Source organism: Tupaia chinensis, unplaced genomic scaffold (assembly GCF_000334495.1).
Source record: "Tupaia chinensis unplaced genomic scaffold, TupChi_1.0 Scaffold000127_1, whole genome shotgun sequence".
NCBI classification, from domain to species: Eukaryota; Metazoa; Chordata; class Mammalia; order Scandentia; family Tupaiidae; genus Tupaia; species Tupaia belangeri.
In genome coordinates this window covers 2,080,956-2,089,038 of record NW_006159595.1, presented here as the reverse complement: position 1 = coordinate 2,089,038, position 8,083 = coordinate 2,080,956, and the positions used below count along the sequence as shown (strand labels likewise).

Genomic DNA, 8,083 nt, shown 5'->3' with positions numbered 1-8,083 from the left:
GAGAGAGAGAGAGCGCGTCTTCCACAGTGTCTCGCCCCTACCATTTCCTCCCAGCCTCAGCCCTGGATCCTCGCCACCACACGTGGAGGGCAGGGGAGGTCCTCGGGTGCAAACAGAACCTTCCCTTGCAGCTCAGTCTGGCCGGGCACGTTTTACTGTTGCACCACCGGCCCTTGAGGGCGCCGTTGGTAAAGCATGGCCGGGCGCGGCCAGAACTCCCCAGGATTTCTTCAGGCAGTCCATGAGGTCCAAACTACCTAATAATATATTAACTCGTTACGTGCCTTTCCTGAAAAGCGTGAGAACCGCTGTCCCAGCCTTACCCTGAAGAGCGCGTGTCTCAAACTCACTGACCGCCCTCCGCCAGCTGGGGACGGTGGTCACAGCAATGAGTTCCAGGTGAGTTACCCAGTGACCCTCTTGCAGGCTCTGTGATGTCAGGGAAGGCGACCCAAGCCTGGGGTTGGGGGTTATGAGCTGACGTGTGTCCCACCAGAGTCACACGCTGCTGTCTGAACTGCCAGTCCCTCGAGTGTGGCTGTAGTTGGAGATGGAAGTGTTTAAAGAGGCCATTTTTAAAGTACAAACGAGACCATTAGGGTGGCCCAGAGCCCAGTATGACTGGTCCTTATAAGAAAGGACATTAGGATGCAGGGTATAAGGAGGGAAGGTGACTGAAGACCCAGGGAAAAAGCCCCGAGGGAGGCTTCAGAAGACACCAACCTTGCCGGCACCTTGATCTCGGGCTTCTGGCCTCCAGTCCTGGTACTTGGCTTTGGCAGCCCTAGAAAACACAGGGGGGTTTTCTAATGCCCAGCAGCGAGCTGCCCCAGAGGGCAGTGAGGGAGCTCCTTCTAGAACCGCCTATGGCTTGTGCACTTAAACCTCCCCAGGGGCTGGGACTTCCCGTTGGAAATATTTAAGTTGTCAGTTCCCCAGAGTTTGAAAAAGTTCTGAAAGTTACATGCAGAGGACTTTGAAGGAGTCGTTTAATGTGGGAGTAAATAGGTTCCCAAGAGCCAATCTCCTCCAACTCTGGTATTTCACAGAGACAGTTAAAGTACCAACGGCTGTCCCGGGTAGGGCTGGGTGGGCCGGCGTGTTGCTCTCTAGTGAGGACAGAGGGCCGAAGCCCCCACCCTCAGTGCTTCCCCCCTGGCTGGACATTTCCAAGACCTTGCAGGCACAAAGGAGGGACTCGGGGGTGTGTCTGGGGTATGAGAGAAACCAAGAACCCTGGGTGTCCTTTGTTCTGTCTCCTTCTCTTCACAGCTACTCCAGACTGGAAGGAGTGAGCTTTTCTTTCATGTCTTATGCTTTTCTTTTCTTTTTGTACGTAAAGAGACAGAGAGAGAAAGTATCCCTCCAGGGGGACGTGGTCACACTGTAATCCCTTCTCCTCCATTTCTCCATCCTGTCGGGATTTGGGGCAGGCATGCACATGTGTCTAACTGCGCACACACATGCACCCACATGCCTCGTGTGCTTTTTAAATGGTTAGGGCTGTCTTTCTATGCAGCATTTAACTACTTTGCTTTGGGGGCTGGCCTGATGTCTCACTTTTTTTTTTTTAAAAGGAAGACGTTTTTCTATAGGGCATGTGTGCTTGCTGGAAAGACAGAGAGTTAGAAAGTGAGAAATCACCCCCCAGGGAGAATGGCCGCACTGTAATTCCTTCTCCTCCTTTCTCCTCCCAGGATCCTGGGCACGCACACACACGTGCCCAGTGTGAATTTTAGGCCACTGAATCTGGTCCACGGTCGACTACATGGGAGTCCAGTGATGTACCCATTATGCCATCTCCTGGCTCCTGTCTCTTGCTTTATAACAGGGCAGTAAACCTCATGGCTGAGTTAGGATGGTCAGCTCTCCCAGTTCGTCTGGGAGTGAGGGGTTCCATGTGGAAGCGGTGCTTGTCCTGGCTAACGAGGACCAGGTGGTCACCTAGGCCTAGAACTCCTAAACCCAGGACGTTTCATTCTGCACACGTGGGGAGGAACCCTGTGATGTGAGTCTGGTCCTATGATGTAATTCAGTGCTTTGCTAATTAAGAAATCGTTTTAGCTCAGTCGTTCTAACTAAGGGAATTACTGCTTCTGTAAGGTGCATCTGGAAGAGACCGGGAACGTTTTTATTGCAGCCATAAGCGGTGTGTGCTCCCGGTGTTAGTGGATAAGGCCACGCCCATGATGGTCCCCACAGAGAATAGTGGTCTGACTTAATATGCCAGTGGTGACCCAGAGAAAGTCTGAGCAGGGATTGCCTCACCCTGCTGTCCAAACTCAGACCTGCTGAAGAGCAAAGTTCCTGTTCTTTCTTGCTCTGGGGCCCCAGCGCTCAGTGATGCCTCCTGGGAAGTGGAAAGCGAGAAGGTATAATTCAAAGGGAAAAATTACATGCACAGGTTTAATATTTGTAAAATCACTGTCTTCTTACAAACAAAGGCTTCGGAGTCTCTGTGGTCAGTGGATAAGGACCCTGTGGTGAGAGCTAGACTTTTCAGAGAGGACAAGAATATAGGACAATCCAATGAAAAACACTAAAAAAGGAAGGGAGAGGCAGATGGAACCTTCTAGCCATGTAGGTCAAGGGTCCATGCCTCTGTGAGAAGAAACAAGAGTCCGAGTCCAGTAACTTCACTGTAACATTTACAGGTCTCTATAACTATGCAGTTCTAGTTAATGGAGAAAATCCATTTGTCATCTTCATAAAATTTTAACCTGAAGTGTTCAGGCACGATAATATAAACTTGCTTTGGACAGAGTACATTTAGCATCAACATTCTGAAGCGGGTGGGCCAGCAGGTGGTGTGGTGGTTGAGGCATGGGATCTGACATGGTTCGAGTCTCAGACCCAGTGGCTTGAAAAACATCCTGGGCGGACCAGCAGATGGTGTAATGGTTACATCGCTGGACTCCCGTGTAGTCGACTGCAGTTCAAGTTCCGGACTGGTGGCTTAAAACTCACGCCGTGCGTATATGCATGCATGCTCAAAATCCCGAGAATGGAGGAGAAGGGATTGCAGTGTGACCATTCTTTCTGGGGGTGGTTTCTCACTTTCTGTCTGTCTTTCCCTGTTTCTCTGGCAAGCGCATGTGTCCTATGGCAAAAAGTCTCTCTGAAAAAAAAAATACTAAGAGGAAAATGGAGAAGAAGGGATTACAGCGTGGCCATCCCCCTGGGGGATGATTTCTCAACTTCCCCCTCTGTGATTCTGCCTCTCTTTAGTGAGTGAATGCATCCTATGGCGAAAATCTGAAAAGGATTCTGAAGTGAGAGCCAGATGGTTCAGTGGCAGAATGTGACACTCCAGGATGAAGCTCGCAGGAACTGGGTCACATCGCCTGTGGTGGGAGCCTACTGATTTAACTTGGAAGGTGAGCATCTCTAGTCTCCTCATGGAGAGAGGTAGGGTGCTTGGAAGAGTGGGTGGATTTCCTGTCCGCCATTAGCCTCTGATCCTGGGGTGTTTCTTTCCTCACCTACCATGTTCAGGACTCCATTATGGAGCTGCGGCTGAAGAGATGCGGCGGTTCTGGTCCCTGATTCTCAGATCATTGGTGCTCCCCTGTCCTGGGGGTTTGGGGCCAAGGATTCAGATGATCGCAGCCACTTGTGTACCTCTGGCTGCATTATTTTTCTGTGGCTGTGATGTCAGAGTGATTTTCCATTCGATAGCAAAGTTACTCATTGTATGGTGTTTCTTCTGCTTGTAAAAACAGCCTTGAAAAGTGTACAGAAGAAAATGAAACCACCCTCAGATTTACCACTTTGCTACAGCATTTCTTATGAGCATATAAAGATTAATTTTGTTTGGTTTCGCCATATGAGAATTAGTAAAAATGTAAGTGAAGAAAGATTTTCTTAAGAGATGTTATTTACAGGGGCCAGCAGATGGCGTGGTGGTTAAGGTGGCTGGACCCCCACATGGCTGACCGTGGTTCAAGTTTTGGATCTAGCAGCTTGCTTTCTCACTTTTCTCCTCTCTCTCTTTCTCTCTCTGGTCAAAAGATAAAAACAGATTAAAAAAAAAAAAAAGACAATGAATAAAAATAAAATAATTCTAAAAATAAAAAGGTATTATTTACAAAAAGATCCACTTAGGCCTGGCCTCATAGCCTAGTGGTTGGGAGAACCACATCCCACATGGCCGACTGCTTGAGCAACACACCAGGGGGCTGTGGGTATGTGCCCCAAGTCCAACAGGAGGAGAAGTGGAGAAGGAATTACTGTGTGCTATCTTCCATTGAGGGTGCTTTCTCCCTCTCTGTCTCTTTCTGGCAAGTGCATCAGCCTTCTGGCAATTAAAACAAATAAAAACCAACCAACCAAACAAACAAACTCTAACATGGTGCTCTGCAAGACCGATCCATATGTGAAGAGTGCAGGTTCAAGTCTGGAGACCTCCCTGAATGTGCCAGGCATTCATGTGCCCCTGATCTGGGCCTGACCGAGGCTAGGGTGGTTTGCCGTGTCAAGACCCTGGTGGCAATCCCCATGAAAGTCTCTGTTATCTCTGTTTCACTCTAACTCATGAAAGAAAGAAAGAAAGAAAGAAAGAAACTTAAAAAATAGTTTAATACACGTTTTTATGTGACCGTTGGGCACTGCAGAATACCGCATCTTCTCTGCCTGGAAGCCCTGACTTACATTATACCTGAGCTGACTCAATGGCACAGAGAAGACAGACCTCACATGGAAACCATGGTTTGAACCTCTTGCCTGCTTAGCCTGAAACACATTGAACAAGTGTGCAAGTCCCCTTTTTTTAATCTCTGAAATTTGGATGCTTCTTACAATCAATGCCATATTATAGTTTAATCAGCTGCATTTACTATTTTTGATTGGTTTATAACACAATGATGTGTCTTATAAATGACGGAATCTTTTTAAAAATTTTTTGCTAAAGGATGCTTGTGCTCATTGTAGAGAAACAGAGAGAGAAAGAGAGAAAAAAGGAGGAAGCATCCACCATGGAGAATGGCCACACCACAGTCCATTCTCTTTCACTTCTCCTTTTGGGATTTTAGGCACACACACACACACACACACACACACACACACGTGCATGAGGCATGTTCCTCAAGCTGCCTGCTGGGTCTAGGACTTGAACTTCATAGTCAGCCATGTAGGCCCAGCTGCCTTAACTACCAGGCTATGGCTAGACCACAAATGATAGTATTTTATTTATTTATTTATATTTTACATATTATTATTATTATTGTTTTTTTGGAGAGGTTTTTGCTATAGGATACGTGTGCTCGCCAGAAAGAGAGAGATGGAGAGACAGAAAGTGAAAAATCACCCCCCCCAGGGGGGATGGCCACGCCACAATCCTGGTTCCTCCATTCTCCTTTCGGAATCTTGGGCACGCATGCACACACGCCCAGCATGAGTTTAAGCCACGAGGTCCGGTACTCAAACTGCAGTTGACTACATGGGAGTTCAGCGACATAGCCATTACGCTAACTGCTGGTCCCTTATTTATTTATTTATTTAGGAGAGTTTTTTTGCTATAGGGCGCCTGTGTTCACCAGACAGACAGAGAGAGACGGAGAGACAGAAAATGAGAAATCACCCCCCAGGGAGGATGGCCACGCTGCAATCCCTTCTCCTCCATTCTCCTCTCGGGATCCTGGGAACACATGCACACGTGCCTGGCGTGAGTTTAAGCCACCGGGTCTGGGACTCAAACTGTGGTTGACTACGTGGGAGTCCAGCGACATAGCCATTATGCTAATTGCTGGTCCCTTATTTATTTTTTAAAGAATTATTTTATTTGCTTTATTTTTATTTTTGACCAGGGAGAGAGAGAAGAAGGAAGGGAGGGAGAGGGAGAAGAAGGGGGGGAGAGAGAGAGACAGAGACAGAGAGACAGAGAGACAGAGCAAGCAAGCAGCCAGGTCCAGGACTCGAACTGTGGTCAGCCATGTGTGAGTCTAGCACCCTTAACTACCACACCACCTGCTGGCCCCAGTGATAGCATTTAGCTTCAGTAAAAAGCAATAAATAAGCCCTTATTGCTTGTCTTAGCTGGTTCTGGTGGCTTTAACAAAATACTATCGATTGAGTGGATTGAACAACAGAAATTAATTTTCTCACAGTTCCGGGGGTTAGAAGTCCAAGGTCAAGTTCCCATCTGATTCTGCTTCTGGCGAGGTCTCTCTTCCCGGCTTGTGGATGGCTTTTTGCTTTGTCCCCACATGACCCTTCCTCGGTGTGTCTTTGTGTAGAGAGTTAAGCAAGCTCTCCGATGCCTCATCTTACAAGGATGCCAGTCCTAGAGGATCAGGGCCCATCCTTATTACCTCATCTAACCTAATTACTTTTTAGAGGCCTGATCTCCAAACATAGGCACACTGAGGGTTAGGGCTTCAGCATAGGAATTTGGGGGTGACACTAACATTCCGAGTGTGAAACTGCCTACATCAGGTAATCAAGTAGGTTATCATGTTTGCGGCTGAACAACCCGAATCCTATTGCAGGACGGTTGATAAAAAACTGAAAAAAGGCAGTGGATATAAAATGACTGGAATGAAAGTAACTGTGTCCTAGGTCACTTTTACCCTTTTCAATTTGTGCCTGGTTTTCAAAAAGATATTGTGCAAATCAGCTCTCTGGCAGAGAAGATGAGATATTTTGCAATGCCTGACAGCCTCATAAAAAACTTCTATTACTCTTCACTTCTAGAAGACCTTAGTTTTTCTCTGTCACTCACCTTTCCCTCACTTAGTACATCTGACTACCTCCCCCTCCCCGCTTTCTAAATCATAAAAGAAAACTTTATATGATACGATTGTTGCGAAGTTTTTTTTTTTTTTTTTTTAACTTTTTTGCCACAGTATGGTCCAGAACTAAGCAGATGTGTGTGAATCTGGTAATTCTACTGAAATATTACTATACTATGACTGGTCTCATCATCAAAAATACTTAAGTGTGTATGTGATTACTGTGGAGAGTCTCTGTCATTGAGTCTTTTGGTTCTTTTTCTTTTGGAGAGGTTTTTGCCACAGGGCGTGTGCGCTCACCAGACAGAGAGACAGAGGGACAGAAAGCGAGAAATCACCCCCAGGCGGGATGGCCACACCGCAATCCCTTCTCCTCCATTCTCCTCTTGGGATCTTGGGCATGCACGCACATGCACCTGGCGGGAGGTTTAAGCCACCAGGTCCGGGACGTGAACAGCGGTCAACTACATGGGAGTCCAGCGACATAGCCATTACGCTAACTGCTAGTCCCAGTCTTTTGGTTCTTTATTTTATTTTTTATTGTAATTTCTGGTTTACATATAACCACTATACATCTTTTTTTTTTTTTTTTCCAGAGGTTTTTGCTATAGGGCGCTTGTACTCGCCAGAAAAACAGAGTCAGAGAGACAGAAAGCGAGAAATCAACCCCTGGGGGAATGGCCACACCACAATCCTTTCTCCTCCATTCTTCTCTCGGGATCTTGAGCACTCACACATGAGCCCGGCGTGCGTTTAAGACACCAGATCCGGGACTCGAACTATGGTTGACTACATGGGAGTCCAGCGACAAAGCCTTTACACCAACTGCTGGTCCTAGGCTATAATACTTACCCAGCCTAGCTCTAGTTTAGGTGTTGCTAGAAGGTATTTAGTAGAGGTGATTAACATCTGTTGTCAGAGGTCTTTATTTTTAGTTGTATTTTTTTTCTATTTTGTCAGAAAGCACATTTTCTTTCTAGAGAGAGTCAGAGGAGGGGAACAAGGTACTTTCCTAGTGGAACGTGGTCACTCTGCAATCATTCTCCTTAATTTCTCCACCCTTTCGGGATTGGGCATGCATGCATACATGTCCCGGAAACAGAATGAGAACTATGTAGCCAGCCACATGGGATCCAGCTACCTTAACCACTAGGTCATGGGTGTGGCCCGGAACCTTAAATAAAGGAGATTTCCTAACTAATCTGGATAGATCTAATCCGTTGAAAGGACTTACAAGCAAAACTGAACTTTCCACAAAGGCTGAGTTTCTGGCCAGCCAGCCAGCCCTGTGAATTTAGGGCTTGCTCACCCAGTCCTCACTCTGCATAAACTAAGTCTTTGCAATACATCTCAAC

The 8,083-nt window shown here is 46.9% G+C and overlaps 1 long non-coding RNA gene across 1 annotated transcript in view; it reads left to right on the top strand.

Moving 5' to 3' along the window:
- Nucleotides 1-207: 207 nt before the first annotated feature.
- The window catches only part of LOC114007130 (uncharacterized), a 99,646-nt gene continuing 91,770 nt past the window's right edge, over nt 208-8,083 (top strand). The window contains exons 1-2 of the long non-coding RNA XR_003548767.1: nt 208-399; nt 3,229-3,377. This is a non-coding gene — a long non-coding RNA (uncharacterized LOC114007130). The remainder of the gene's footprint in view (nt 400-3,228; nt 3,378-8,083) is intronic.